Raw genomic sequence first — 16,715 nt, 5'->3', positions numbered from 1 at the left:
CTCGAATGTATAATATCACAATATTGCATTTGATTTACGAGAAAATTGCAAATTGATTGTGTTAGTAACAATGATTTGTACATTATACATTGTGTTGATGGCAAATTTAGACCATTTATTTACTTAATTATGATTGTTTTAAATCAACTAAGTTATCTAATCGTTACCGTATATATGGATGTACTTTTTATAAACTTATAATTAAATTACCGAAATTAAAATAACGTATTTATAATAAAAAGTAAAAGTATAAAGTCGATAAGTCGTGATAATTATGTAAGAAGTGGTGTCACTCTTAAGGATTCAAATAAGAAAGTGTATATTTTCCCGTTTATGATTCATGTCAAGATTTTAACAATATGGATTAAGATTTCTTCGAAGCATATCAGTCATAAACCGATTAATTTGCAGAACGAATGTGCGAACCGTGTAGTAATTTCTATGAATCACTGGAATAATTTCTAGGCTATTTTGCATGTATCAGTGAATAACGTAAAAGAAAAGTTATTATTTTCTGCACTTATTTGTACAACACAAATATTATACCCGCAATTTCTACTAGAACAATTTAAGTAACGTTAAATAGCAATAATACAGCAAAAAGAATAATATAAAGTGGTGCTTAAAACTTTTTAGATCTGGGCCTTAGATTTCTGTATCTGTTTCATGATGAATTGTCTATTAGATTGCATAGTAGCAAGTAGGTGTGTGCTTTCTATGCCTAACACACGCCGTCGACTTTTTGGGTCTAAGGCACGCCGATTTCCTCACGACGTTTTCCTTCACCGTTCGAAGTGAATCTTGAATATACAATATACAAGAAAATCCATTGGTGCACAGCCGGGGATTAGAACCTACGACCGCAGGGTTGAGAGTCGCAAGCTGAAGCCACTAGGCCAACGCTACTCAATGGTCAGCAATGATGAATGATACGGTAAGGTTTATCATAAAGCATTCGATTCTCTTTATAACCTAAATAAATACATTCAAATATACTATTAACGAAAGCTTAAATATAAGCTTTATTAAATAAATGCAACTGATGTGTCATGGAATTAAGAGTGCCCTAGTTGTATTCGGTTTTAAAAATATAAACCTGCGATAAAATAACGTAAGTTAATTAAAGTTAGTTAAAGTTAATTGAGTTTAAATAATAATTCGCACTATTTTTGTACCTACTTGATTTCTCTGGTTGTGTCCGAATGATCTAGGGACGGCACCGCTTTTCATATGTTTATATGTATATACGTCGATTTGTTTTAATTGGATCATGTGTTTGGCTTGGATTGGATCATTTTTGTGGTGCATATTACAGAACAAAAACATTACGTTACAGTAAAGCGTCAATACAAAAACCCACGTGTGAGCTTCTCGCTTATATCTCAAAGATTACAAAGGATAAAAGAAGACAATCTCTATCCTTGACATAGAGCTGGCTTAATTGCAATGCCAGGTGTTAGATACGCTAGTATACATTTCACGTTTACATTAGCATAAAATCAAGGGGAGAGAAAATTTATGTGAAAACATGACTCACGTTCGTGCGAACGTTTAAAAATATAATTTTTATCAAGCCGAGAATTGCGATATGATTCTTGCATTTATTAATTTATTTACACTCATACACACCCATGCTATGTTTGTGTTTGTTATATTTCCAGTATAAATTTTTTTATTGATTTTATTTATTCAATAAATGTATTGTAAAATTGAAATTTGTTATTTTAATCACGTTATGATAATAATTAAATTATAAAGTCTGGCTTAATTAGCCAGGACTTAACACGCAACGGACCTAATGAGAATGTGCGGAACTGAGTCCATACTAAACTAAGTATTTTGTTACTCTATTTATTTAATTTTGTATTGACAGCCGATATTTTATTCTTTTAAAATCGATGGAAAACTTATCCTAAATGCTTCTGAATTATCTTCATATATTGTATAGTGACTTGCACATGTATGTCGAACACAATTGATTCTAAGTACTCGTCTCGAATAGGTTACTTCCCTGCATTAGTTCTAAATCATAACGCTCTAGGTCGTAATGAAGACGACCTCGACCTGATTCATGCAGACATTGATATTTTGACCATTCAATAAACGAAATGGGCGCAATGCATAAATAAACTGCCCGAATTCCAGATATAATAAATGCGATGGACTTGCTTCATATCGTTGGGTGTTAAGGCAGGTCATATGCTATAGAATGGATTTGTCAATGCAGAAAAGGTGATACTCCTGAGGTGTGGCGGTTGGTTAAGAAACAGATTAAAGATTAGAAAGGTTTCATATCTTACATTATTTTCAAGGGGAAGGTGATGTTTAAAGTTATTTTTGACAACAATTATTAATATCATCTGGTCTTATTAACATTATAATTAATATGACATTTGCATGCCTATATAAAATAGGTTTTGTGCGGTTTTTTTTATAATTAATCATTCTGAATACTATTTGTTTAATAAAAGATTTATTATTATTATAGTAATGTGGAGCCCGGCTGATACCAATAGATATATTCTACGGGCTTTTGTAGTCTGCTTAATACTAAGCTATGTTTTATCCCTAGTCATTTTTAATTGTGATTGGGTTGTAATATAGTTTTAATACGAATTTGTATACTTAGTAGGAAATATTTTGCGATTTACGCACTTTGTCTAAACTGTTTTAATTAACTTCTAATTACCTCTTTTGTCTCTTTTTGTTGAATTATATTTACGCTAAAATGAAGAGAGACGCTTTGAATATTATTGCGGTAAAAATTTACAATTTTATTCCGTATATAGCATTGTTTGTTGCCATAAATAGAGAAATTATGATGGCCTCGCTGTATTTTCACATTGCAGGGACATAGCTGCATCCTGCATTATGGAGAAAGTTATGAATTTGTGAGCGTTGTAGAAAGTTAATCTGCTTTCCAATATTGCAACCCAATAAAGGGGAAATTATTTTTAGCAGTGTTGTATCTTAGACAAGTCTAAGTGATATTGTTTTTTATCTGTGTTTTACGTTAATGAAGATGGCAAGGTTAAACCACTGACAGTAAATCGATACATGAACACTAGTAAAAATAATATTGGTGCTTTTGTCCATCGTTACCTTTCCCATATTATTTATAAGATACAGGGTTCTAGACTTGACTAATGGCAATCACTGATACCCTTCCACAGTTATTTCGTGGTCCTTACATTTGGTGTAATAATACTGTAATAAAGTCTGCTACTATCAATTAAAAATAAACTACATACCAAACCTCTCAATGTGTCGAGGAATTTGTCTCTACCACTACTTGTTTTATTAGCAAGGCCTAATGCCATTATCTGCCATCAAAACTGCACATACTTCTACCTAGTGCTTCTAGAAATCGACAAAAGCCGTTTCGCATGAAAGTACTTAGCGCGAAAGTTTCTTATAACAATTGTACGAGTTCTAACGAGAAGTTACACTCTCTTGTCAAATGTGTGAAGTTGTTAAACAGGTCATATACATATGAAGGGCCGCATTCGCAACTAATTTGTTTAGCAAATAGCTAAAATATTGCATGTGTTGAGGCGAGTGAAATACAAATTCGTGGCTTGACGGCGGACGTTTTGACGCACTGACATTTCGTTACATTTTTACTGTATAATCAGGTTTTTAATAAAGGAAAATTTTGATGTCACCTCGGGCTTATCACAAATATGACTTTATTAAAAGTAATCCTTTCTGGTGACCGCAGTGGTTTGCTCGCTTAACAAATAGGTATCGCATCAGCGAAAATAGTTTAAATTTTCTATTAATCAATCTAAATAAGATGGTCCAGATTACAATATAAATGTGCATAATATAAAAATGTATGTATGAAACAATACAGGCGATCTGTCGAGAATTGTATCCACATATAGATATTGTAAGTCTATCTATATAGTCTATAGTCTGTCGTCTTTAGTCTATAGTCATCAACTGTGTGATGTGAAAAACATTCTAATGTTTTTTTGTGCACTAGTTTATATTCATGTTATGTTTGTGTTATTACACACTGTTTTGTTTTTTAAGAACTTTGTTAAGTAGTTAAAGTATTAACATATACGAAAGAGCGTTCATCCCTAACACAGGTTCTCGAACTTAAAAGGGATGTACTAAAATGTAGATTTACAACTATTTACGTAATAAAGAAATTTTTCATAATATAATTACTTTATTCAAAAAAATCTCAAATTAAATTTTGTTCTTTCATAAACAAATAAACATATACGAGTAGGTTTTCACTTAATCAATTTTAATCGGCAACTGAAACCTAAATATTTCCCCGAACTCTCGCCTTTATAATCCCTATTATAACTATTGATGAAAATGGTTCTTGTAACAGGTATTTTTAATAATTATGATAATGTGGTTGACGTTGCCCTTATTTATAAATATACGCATTGATATATTAATTATATGTACTGTTTTATACTTGTAGTAAATTAGGTACCGAAATAGAAATGCAATTATTTCTTAATTCTGTTCGTAGTTGGCATAAGTAATAATTATTTTGTTCAGAGAAATTTGAACTGTACCACGTAAAAGACACGTAAAATTTCTGAAAGGTATTATGGAATTGCTACCGTATTTGCCGCCATTTCAAGAACCACAATAAAAGTCTGTTCGCAACTCGGGAACAAAGGGTAATACGTCTTAAAATTGTTCTGAACAGGTGAGGTGGCCAGTCGCCACAAATGAAGGTCGTTTTTTTTATTTCCAGTGGATAAAGTTACTGTGATTACAGTAGATTTACATCTTCCTACGTTTACTTTAATAGAATTTGGTGACATATAAGTCAACAAGTTTTGACCACAACCGTATTTTGTTTTGCGACAGGAGTTTAAGCATGTGTATCAGCTGTCACTAAATTACCGTTCCATCTGTTCTTCTTCTTAAGAAAATATTCTTAATGTACTTCCCTCTAAGTGGTAGCGTTCAGAAATATGTCAACTAGGTTGGGATGGTGGAACAGATGACGATCTACTGCATTTTGAAATACCGTCATTTTAAGCTGTACCTTTCGCAATCTGAAAGCACTGCTTCGGCCCACCTGGTTTTTACGCGCATTTCAAACATTCATAAGTTTAAGTCGTAAAATATTTTACGAATGTCTTGTTTTAGATATTACGTCAGGTATCTATTTTCTTCGGAGTGCATCAAATTATTCCGATGAATGTCGGACTTGACTAACTATACATTAATTCAAGAAATGCTGTTTTTAATTCCTTGAGTATTTCTTGTGTATCTCCGAGATTTAGAGCTGTATAAATAAAGCTTGTGAACACTTTATAAGCCGTTAATTTTTTTTTGTTAATTTCTGATATTGTCGTAAATTACAGTTACATGCTTTCATTTCCACTACTACTATTATAATAATGTATAAAATTATATACATTATACATATATGTAAATCTTCTATAATTGTGTTTTTAGTGAAACTTGAGAATAGTTTAGGTTTACAATTAGATGTTTTTTTTGTATTTTAGACATGTGTAAAATAAATGTCTGTCAGGTCCGCTAGTCTCATATAAAAATCTCAACTCTAACGTCTTTTCTGATACCACTAATTATTTAATTTAAAAACATGCGTTTTACAAACAAAACAACAACAATTTAACAAACAAAAAACAACATCAGAGAATAATCCAACCCAATAAATGTTATGCAAATGTCACTTGAATACATTTTAACTAAATGCTTTTAACAACACGACTCAAAGTCATAAAATCCATTTAAAATCCCACAATATTTTGTGCCTATATATAATTTCACAAACGTATTCATCAGCCGTATGAACCAGCTATTATCATTATTACGAGCAAGGAATGTGCACAATTATGTCACAAATCCTGTCCGTAAGGATAAACTAGACGTGATGCGTACAAGTTGTGGTTTCATCTTGAAACGCGGATATAAGACAATCTTTTATTTTTATATAAAATATACCAATATAATTATAATAATACAGCTTCTCTTAAAGGGGGTTTTGCCTCCCAATAGAGAAGGTATTTAGAAATCCAACTGATTCTTGCATGGCGTTCTAACAACGTTTAGAGGTGGCGAAAAATTGCTTTTGTACAATATACATATCGGTATGTTGTACAACGCTTTGAAAACCTACTACTGAAGTCATAGGCCGGGAACGCACTCGCAAGCCCCGGAATTGAGAGAGTTCACGGACGGCGTTTGCCTTAACATCAGGTTAGCCTCCGGCATATACGATTTTTGTTTAAGAAAATTATGCTTACGTTAAAGTTATCTACTTAATATTCTTACGCTTACATCGCTATATTTTCTTAGTTCATTGGGTAGAAATAAATATGAGTAAGGTACAGATATCCTTAGTCTGCGTCCTGAAAATTTAAACATAACGTCAGAATCGAAACACGTCATCATACGAGTGCGAGGACGCGTAATCCCTTACACGGAACGCGAAACGACGAGGTACGGCGCGATAGAAACATACCGTTGATATAGAAGCGAATACGCAAAGAAAAATATGTGTGCGATGCGCTGCAAAAGAACGTGAAAGTTTATAAGGCTTATAATTTTCGCAATAAACAAAAACAGTGCGTATATTGCTTTTGTTTCAAGATGATTACACATCGAAAAGCTTCGCAATGCCATTCGTCAACATAATCCTCAATTTGCAATTGTTACTAACAATAAGCTTTAACGTAATAGTAACTCTCATCAATATTAATAGAGGATAAACCAGTACAAGTGGCCAACAATTATTCACAGGACTGATCTGCCCAAAGGCACCAAACATAAATTTCGTAATTGTAAGAAAGTGAGTCTGACTGTATATATGAATAATGCAAAAAAATTTACGACTCACATGTTTTATATCTTAAAATACCTTGATATAAATCGACAAGCCTGATTGTCTAAAAAAAATTTTGTAACACAAATTCAGATGTTAAAAATATGTATAAATTTTAAAATATAATCCTTTTTAAATTCAGAATATCAAAAGTGTACATTCTTTTTTTATATTTTATGAAGGATTTTAATAAATTAAATAGTCATTTGTTATCTGTGCAAAACGATTGTTATTACTAGCGCCACTTAATTGTTGTGCGTGTTGTGTAAAACTTGTTAGTTAAAAAAATAATATATTGGTATTTTAAAATACCTTCCCTGGGTAAACAAAGATAAAATTGTTTCAATAATTTGGGTATATAGAAAATATTATATAATACAAATAGCATTTAACTAATATATTTACTAAATACATTTTGGAATATAAACCTAAAAAGTTCATGTACGACTTACGCCCTAAAAATCGTTACTTTATATAGATAGCATTTTGATAACTAACATGAAGTCATTAGTTGTCTGTCTACAAAAGTCTACTACTACTGTGTCATAGTTAAGAATTAAAATATCTAAGTAGTCATACACTGAATGAACGACACATTTATAGTTAAAAATGTCGTGTTCGTAGTAAATAACTGGAATACCGTACCAAAATAAATCAGTGAATCATGTCTCATTCAGTATTAAAGTGACGCAACCCACCGGGATGATAAAAGGAACTTCTACGAAACAACAACTTGACACCAGCAATCAAGCGGTATTGAATAAAACTGATTGCCGACAGCTACCAATTACTGCTTTTGCCTGCTGGTTAGTTCATATTAGTTTATAAAGGCCCTATAGTTATTTTCAAGCCATTTTTAATCGAATATTTTATTATAAAATTACGCCAATTGCGAACTACTCTTTCAATTATTTCGCGATAAAATAATTGTCCTGTGTTGCGGGCGTCGATTACAATACATATTGGCTGGTTTTCCTTAGTTTATATGAAGGGACTTCCTCTAATGTCTGGAACAAATGAAGTACTTCTGAAACTCTTGCTTACTAACAATACGTGGCTTTCATCAGTGGAAAGACTCATCTACGAAACCAGCGGAAACATATTGTAATCTCCAGATGTTTCCTTGCTGACCACGCTCAGACATGAGCAACCAACTATAGAGACAATGCCTAAAACTTCGTATAAAGTTATTAATAAAATAAGATTAAATTATATGACATTACTTAGACTATATTAAAATTATTATATTAAATGGCTGCAATTATCATTCACAAGCAATAAAAACGTTTATCCGCGTAGCATCTTTAAGTATTTTATACGTAACCATGGTTAAGATTTAATAATATTATTTGAATAAGGTTTTTTACGAGAAGCAATTGAAAATCTATGTTTGTGTTGCACACAAAAATTATAACACGAGAATCATGCTACTTGACAACTCCAATCATGCCAACTTATATATGTAATAAATTAACTATTTTTACTGAAATAAAAACGCCGAAGGATTCATCAATTTGACGTATAATTGAAATTAAGTTTAGTTCAGTGTCCTTTGAACAATTTGACGTTGATTTATGTGAAGTAATTTTTTGGTTAATGTCCTGCACGTTATACATGCGTATTATACATTAATTTCCTGTTAACATTAAAGGATTTTTTATAGATCATTATGGATACAAGTACGAAATATCTTGTTGATAATCGTTTATTTTTACGAGCGGGTTATACACATAAAAAATTGAATTAAATTAAATTAATTGTAAAATTATATAAATTCGTAGTATCTGTGAAAACCTTTGAATACTCGTTTGCGAAAACAATTATTTAAAATATATTATGTACGGAAGCCTCATTCATTAATTCGTATTCATCCAAAAACTGGTTCCTGAATATTTGTTGGGGCAAATTTTAAACCGAAACTTTCCGAAATTTCAGGAAATGAGGTTGATACTCCAAAATAAGATGCATTTCTGGCAAATAACAATGGCTTTGTAATTACTTTTAAGTACCTTATTATCTTTGGCAATATCGGAAACAACATTTTTATATAATTTATGCAAAAATTATCTTTTGGATATTCATTGATATTTATACAGGTGACAATTTATTAATATTCTTGAAATTGTTGAACTCGTATAGAACATATATTATTATTTTAATTATCACCGCCATCAGGAATGACACCTACCTTACTCTTTACATAGAAAAACGTTTGATCAATTTGTACTTATTTAACTAGCTAGTTGTTTCTCTACCTTTGATTTTGTTCCGTTTGAAGTAGAGACTCTTGGTCCGTGGGGTTCGTGCACAGGCGCTAATTAAAGATTTAAGTTGGCATCTGGTAGATGGTACCGGTGACTTTAGAGCTGCTTTCTTCAACGAATAAGTATCGCAATACAGCAAGAAAATAATGCGAGCGTTAAATGTATTAACTTTTTGCCACATAACTTTTTAAATTTGTTTTAATTTTCTATTTATCAGATAAACGATTATTACTATGACGGTTAAGAATACTAGGTATTTTATACCGTCATCCTAAATGCTGTTCCGTATGTTTTTGATGTAGTATAGGGCCTAGTAATAGACATGACTCTAGAGTTCTAGTTACGATACCTTCGAGTCCAATTTATAGGGCTAAACAATTTTTCACAATAACGATACGCTATCTTAGCTATCTAGAATTTATCAGGTATTACTGAGGCATTAAAGATAATTGGTACTAGCTGGCCGCGAAAGTTGACCTTGCTGCCGAGATTAACAACCTCCATGCCAGACTTTCGCTATGCACCATGTGTTATTGAATAAGTATGTACGACTCTTTAAGCTAAATAACAAACATGTGTACACACACATGCGTACTATAATAATGCGAATTTGTTATATTTTACTTTAATCAGCCGTTTAGTGAAATTGTTTTCTTATGAATTGTTTTAGCTAAAGACAAAAGTGTGTAAAAGTCTAAAGTGTTAAGGTGACGTCCGATTGAATAATACACTTCGGAAAAACTAGATCTACTGAGTATTTACCTATAACAGAAAGAGATCACTTATTGTCGATAAACTATCCGTTTAAATAAATTGTATATAAATAAATATAAAGAGGTTAGAGATTTATGAAATTGCATGGTCAAGGAAGTTCGAATTTCCTTCGTTCTTTTTTTAATCTGAACGAGAACTTTACTGTGTGTTTCATAATAATATGAAATATTTAAAAAAGACCGAAGAGGACGGACCTCATACTATGAAACACAAATTTCTGAATATATACAACAACCTTTTATAACTAAAAAGTCATCAAATATTTCAGATTTAGGAACATTTTCTATTGAGAATTCGACTCGAATCGAAATTCGATTTTTAGTATTTTTCTACACTGTTTAAACCTTAAAAGATCAAAATCATAATTGGCCATATCAGTCCAACCATTCTCGAGTTATGGCGAGACAAACGCACAGCAACTGATTTTTATATAGATAGATTTTTTTCTGATGGTGTCAATAAACAAAAGCAACAAGATAAATTCAGACATATCGTAGACAAGATTCCGTTTGCATTATTTTAACATGACTCACAGATCATCAAGTCATACATATTAATAGAACATTACTCGTAAATGCTAATTGTTTAATTGTGTATTCGTATTTCCCTTTACGGGGATATATACATACGTACGTACGCATTATAGTTTCGTCAAGTGTTACGTCACCTCCGTACTGTCATTTTGACAGTTAACCATTAGACATTTAACCTACAATTTGTAGAAAAACGATTCTCTTGGAACGCTGCATGTTAGTGCTTATTTTTAGTTCTAAATAAGCCTACGAAGCACTATTCAATTATTCTATATTAAAATGTATTAATCTTAATGTATAGTTAGTAAAAAAGCTCATAATATATGTCAAGAAAGTTTCTTAATAGTACTGAGAACGAAATTTTGACTATTTATTTCATTGAAACCAAAATTATATATTTATTTCGACGTGCATTTAAACTAATGAAGCAGCCGGTAAAACTTACCTGTTATTTCTCAGAAGCAATACATCAATGTATCCATTACAAGTTACAACGAACTGATAGTTGAGTGATTGACGTGTTACACATTTATGTCATTTCACCGAGCACAAATTGACTAGATTTACAACGACAACTTGTCAGCAGATCAAGGTATTTCAGGACAGATCTTTAGATACATAAATTATATATATAATTATCAATTACTATATACAACTGCTCTTACCAAACACCAATCTCTATCTAAATGGCCTGTATGTATAATCCTCAGCTGGGATTCTCGAAAACTTTGTGAGAATACACAGTACCTACCACGCCCATGGGGTCAAATAGGACTTTATACATAAAACCTTTTTAGTTTTTAGAAGAAGCATTTGCCGAAACGTTGACTAGATGTATACTAAATTATCAGCCATCTGAACTGCAAATTACGCTTTGAAATTAAAGTTTTCTTATTTATATTTATTTAGAAAAGTGTTTTACTAATGTTAACGAAGTCGATATTATTGTTTTTAACCCAGTTTAAATGTCCTATACTAAAGTTTTGACTTCAATATAATATTAGGACTAAAGGCTGCATTATGTCAAAAATAATGAATCACAATCTAAACCGGGTAATAGTTTTATACGCATCTCGACTATGTACCATATTATTAGGCGAGTTATGATAGCTTTAAGCTGTAGGCGTTCGAGTGAACCATGGGGTCATAGTTCAGTGCCTTAGAAGAGCCGCGGTGAGTCATACAGTTCGGTTTATCTCAAAGACTGTAAGGATATCTTCGTTGCGGCAAAAGTTTGTATGCCTGTATAAAACCATTGACCGAAATGTCAACAAGACTCGAACGTAACATGCGCGTCTAGAAATAAACATTTCGCGTTCTATGTTGACAGAAGTAATTATATTTTGGAAAATGAAACATCAAAACATAATTATAATAATGTCTTTAATCGGATTTATTTTTTATTTTAATTCACCTAACGCTTGTTAAGTGTTCATTATATACACTGTAAAAATATCATTAAAAAAAATGGCGCTACAATCTTTTTAGGTCTGGGCCTCAGATTACTGTATCTGTTTCATGATCATTTGTAAATCGAATAGGCAATCAGCCTTCTGTGCCTGACACATGCCGTCAACTTTTTTGGGTCTAAGGCAAGCCGGTTTCCTCACGATGTTTTCCTTCACCGTTTGAACTAATGTTAAATACGCACATAGAAAGAAAATCCATTGGTGCAGTCGGGGATCGAACCTATGACTTCAGAGAAGAAAGTCGTACGCTGTAACCACTAGACCAAACCTCTGTAAATGTATTATATTTAAAAAAAATAGTGAAGAAATAAATTACGACTTTACTCTGTGGCTGTCTTATATTTTATTGGAAAAGAGAAGGTATCTTCTCTATTATGAATATAAAGTGTCGACACACACCTAGACACAACAACACTTCGTAAATTTAGTGAATATTCGAAGTAGATTTCTGATAATAAATGCTGTTTCTGTTTTCAAACTAGTGTTATATAAATTAGGTGCATAGCAGGAAACCTCGAAAACGGCCCACATAAGAAATCGTGAGTTGGCCACTTACCAAGTACACATATTACTCATTACTTTACTAAACATCTCACGAAATTTATGTATTTACGATTGTAAACTTTCGTGGTTATATTTTGTGCGTGCAAGTTTTATATAAAATCTCATCATGAATTTATATAACTGAAAACTGTATATCACAATTTATATTACAAATAAGCAATATTTAAACCGATGTAGTTATTTAACAATCAGTGCACGGAGAGACAGAGGCTTTGACGCATCACTTCTTTCGCGTAAGTTTTTATTTGAATGCACATTACACTATGGCACTAATTTCAATATCATACTAATAAATCTCCACGAATCAATAGAAATTTAAAAGGTTGGTATGAATGGAAAAACTATTATCGCATTATGCAGCCTACTGGATTATCGCAAGTAAAACCCAGCCTAGATTAATGCGCTGATCGGCCAAGAGATGAGAAATTTCTAAACAAAACACTGGCGCTAGTTTTGCCATTTAAGCACCATGACTAACAAGTATTATCAACAGTCGAAGTAAAATAGCTGACACCCACGCAGCAATTAGTAGGAGCACTTGTAAACAAACCACTCATTAGATTAAACACTAGGTCTGGAACACGTTAAAGTCAATGTCAGAATGTTAGATACTGTGTGGAATTAGATTTGAAACGTCTTCGCCACGGCTATAATTCTCCGAATTTAACTTCAATAGGAGTATAGTGCATGCTAGTGGTGCGATTCTCAACCCTAATGGTAAAATAATAATACCGGTGTGAACCACTAGGTGTTTCTTCAATAAATGAAAACCTGATCAGTGAAAGACGACGCAAGGAATCTTACAGTCAAATTAGAGGACGTTAGATTTTTTTAACTTTTAAAAAGCATGTATATTGCAAATATAGAGTTAATAGATAAATTGATATATATTATCTTGCTCTCCATGATATATACTGTATTATTATCATTGCTAGTAAACGCATATAATATGATATTTAAATATAGATGCAAAGAACTGTCCCTTTTAACATCTTAATGTAAAAGTGAAATTTTCTATCAAAATTCAATCAGTAACCAAGCCCATAATAAGCCTTTTAAATTGCATAACAAAACGCCATGATAGACTAATATAGAGATAAAATGCAAATTACATTAAAGCTTTTAAAACTCTTATGGTTTTTAACGTGAGAAAATTGTTTTAATACGAATTAAATATGAGAAACAAAACAGGTGCGAGCGAGAAATATCTCACAATTTAAAATTGTATTAGGTAAGATCACAATTTAATCTCAAAGGTTTACTTGTCCTTATCTATAAAAAAACGAATGAATATTTAATTCCCTAGAGTAATACCAATATTTATTGTTTAGTTTGTTTATCAATCTTACACATTGTAATGCATATGTGCTTAAAATGAATAAACATATTTTTACTGTATATCTTTAGTTCATTACTTACCGTATAAAAACAAATATTTCAACTGTTAAATTTAAATTATAAATATATTTAACACCTAAAAAAAGTATTTGGATTTGACATACGTGATGCATACAGCGCTGTTTTGACCCTGAACTTTAAAGTAAGATATCAAGATTACACAGTAAGATATCAAAATATTTTTAGCACTTTAAAAAAGTACTTTAAACTGACGCAATCTTACTTTCATTACTTCAAGTTTAATCCTTATGGATTAATAATAAAGAGTTGCGCGAACGGCGCCGCACCTGTCAGCGAAAACATATTTATGACAACTGAGGCCTTTTATTTTTTAAACTTTATTCATAATAGGAAATCAATGTCAATTGTGATATTTGCATACAATTAAAAATGATTACAAGTATAATTGGATTTTTCAAGGATGTGTGAAGTTTGTATTTATTAAATGAGTTATGATAAATTTTATTTTAATAATAATAAAACTTTTAATTTTATTTATTATTTATGACTTAAATTAGGTTTATAGTATTTCCTTGGGTAGAATGCCTGGCGAACCCCCTGTGTAAGGCTGAGGTGTTTGTAGTGTGTGGGGTCTCATAGTTAAAGTCAAAAATCATTTATTCATATAGGTAACACAATGTACATTTATGAACGTCAATAAAAAAGTAATATACACTAAATGCTTCTAATTTTACATTAACTGCCAGTTCTCAAATCAAGGGCGTAGTACGAAAGAGAAGAAGTGGCAATAAACTCTCCGCCAATCTTTTTAATCGCCAAGTTTTTTTTTGTATTACACAACGTTTGTAGCTGCAACCATCACACCATGTTCCACCCGACATCAGCAGGAGGTATGGTGAAATAGGAGCACTCACACACTCTCGTGGAAACAACACGCAATTACATAGTCAACAATAACTAATATCACCGCATACACGAATTTAAGTACGACCAGTCACCACAAGTCTCGCTACCCCTCTGAATAGCAGAGGGATTTGAGTGTGGACCCAGCCCCACAGTCCCCGCGTCAACCTCGATTTACTTGGCGCGGGCCTGCGTAAGCGCATTTACACCTCATTAAAAAAAAGGTTATTACTGCTAATAGTAATTACCAGGTTGGCCAGACTAAGTATATCCTTATATATATGTAACCTTTTTTGTTGTTAACGTTGTATCCTATTGTACTTAAAAACAATTGTTTATTCTCTCTAAATTTTTCTCGACTTTTTAAGACCTTCTGTCGATCCGAAGTGGTGGAGGCCTGATAACCTCTTCTCCTCCTTTTTTTTTTTTTTTTTTTATAAAATAGGGGGCAAACGGGCAGGAGGCTCACCTGATGTTAAGTGATACCGCCGCCCATGGACACTCTCAATGCTGATAACTCTTTCTTACCTTGAGCAGGCATCAGTCTCACACAAACAGACATTATCCGCAAAAGAGGAAAAACAATTATTTTATAATCATAAATAACTGTAATTTTTTATGTACTAAGATTTTCTGAGATTATAAATAAAGGTTAAAGATAAATTGTTCTTAGAGTAAATAAATATTGCGTTCCAATAATAATTTCTTCAAAATTTTATTAAGCTCATTAAATAAAATCGTGAATGAGACAACTGTCTTATTCGACTTACTAAGAATGATGTGGCTAATCTCGAATGAAACAATAATCCACCCTGTGTGTGTTCCACTACTGTGTATGCACAGTATAAATTATTTTGATAATTCTAAATGTCAAACCCAACCAGAGCTTCACCGGTATTCTGCGATTGGAGTCCCTATTTAAATAGAGGTTTTGTACTATGCGATTCCATTATCAACTGTATAAATAACTCAAAATTGGAAGTGATTGCAATCAATAGAAAATTAAAGAGTATCGGCGCAGTCGTAGAGCAGTGTTGGCCTAGTGGCTTCAGCATGCGACTCTCATCCCTGAGGTCGTAGGTTCGATCCCCGGCTGTGCACTAATGGATTTTTTTTCTATGTGCGCATTTAACATTAGCTCGAATAATGAAGGAAAACATCGTGAGGAAACCGACTTGTCTTAGACCCAAAACGTCGACGGCGTGCGTCAGGCACAGAAGGCTGATCACCTACTTGCTACACTACTACTACTACACACTACCACACACTTTTCGTGACCATCTTAGAGGCGAGGTCTACAAGCGTCGAGTACGAGTACTTCCTAAAGGCTTAATATGAAATACTTATCAAAAAAATCGCAGTAGTAATTTATATTTTACGTTCCATACCATTTGAGACCTCACAACAACTACATAGTTATATTGTTGTTTGACATTAACAGTTACTTATAATTATAAGATGTTATCGTAATCTCGTTGTATTGATTGATGCTTAGCAATTTAATTGATATGTCACGACCAGATTAATAATGCACGTCGTTTTATTGACAGCCAGCGTGATCGCTAGCACTTGTTAATCTTAGATGATATATTTGAAAATCGAATCAAAGCTGATAGATCTATTGAAATCTATGAAATAATTCTAAATTCGTATGCATAAAAAGATAGTGCATACATTTTATCAGATCAATTGAGTATACCACAGAATATACGCGTTACATTTTGAAGAAAATAAATTAGTATTATAATTTTTAAATGTAACCATAGGTACGTAGGACGCAGTACCGTCTTTTTTTATCTGACTTCAAAGAACTCGAAGGAAAACGTTATCAATGATGAAGTCAAAAATAAGCAATGTTTAAATTCAGGTATAATTTTAGTATATGTGTAATCAAATCTGAAGGCTTGACATTTCTCTACATAGGAAGAGTATACAGCCTTAGAAACGAGTCTTTTTTATTAGAGTTCTTCAAGAAAAGAGCAGATCAATTTAGAAAAAACTGTATCTGTTTAAC

The 16,715-nt window shown here is 32.2% G+C and overlaps 2 protein-coding genes across 2 annotated transcripts in view; one reads left to right on the top strand and one right to left on the bottom strand.

Annotated features, from left to right (window-relative positions):
• LOC123707765 (synapsin) overlaps positions 1-16,715 on the bottom strand; it is an 85,314-nt gene that overhangs the window by 40,204 nt on the left and 28,395 nt on the right. The gene's annotated exons all lie outside the window — the stretch shown is intronic.
• The window catches only part of LOC123707358 (tissue inhibitor of metalloproteinase), a 44,607-nt gene that overhangs the window by 16,529 nt on the left and 11,363 nt on the right, over positions 1-16,715 (top strand). The window lies entirely within an intron of this gene.

The sequence above is a fragment of the Pieris brassicae genome, chromosome 3 (assembly GCF_905147105.1).
Source record: "Pieris brassicae chromosome 3, ilPieBrab1.1, whole genome shotgun sequence".
Classification (NCBI taxonomy): Eukaryota; Metazoa; Arthropoda; class Insecta; order Lepidoptera; family Pieridae; genus Pieris; species Pieris brassicae.
The sequence above is the reverse complement of the archived record's forward strand: the minus strand, read 5'-3'. Positions and strand labels throughout refer to the sequence as shown.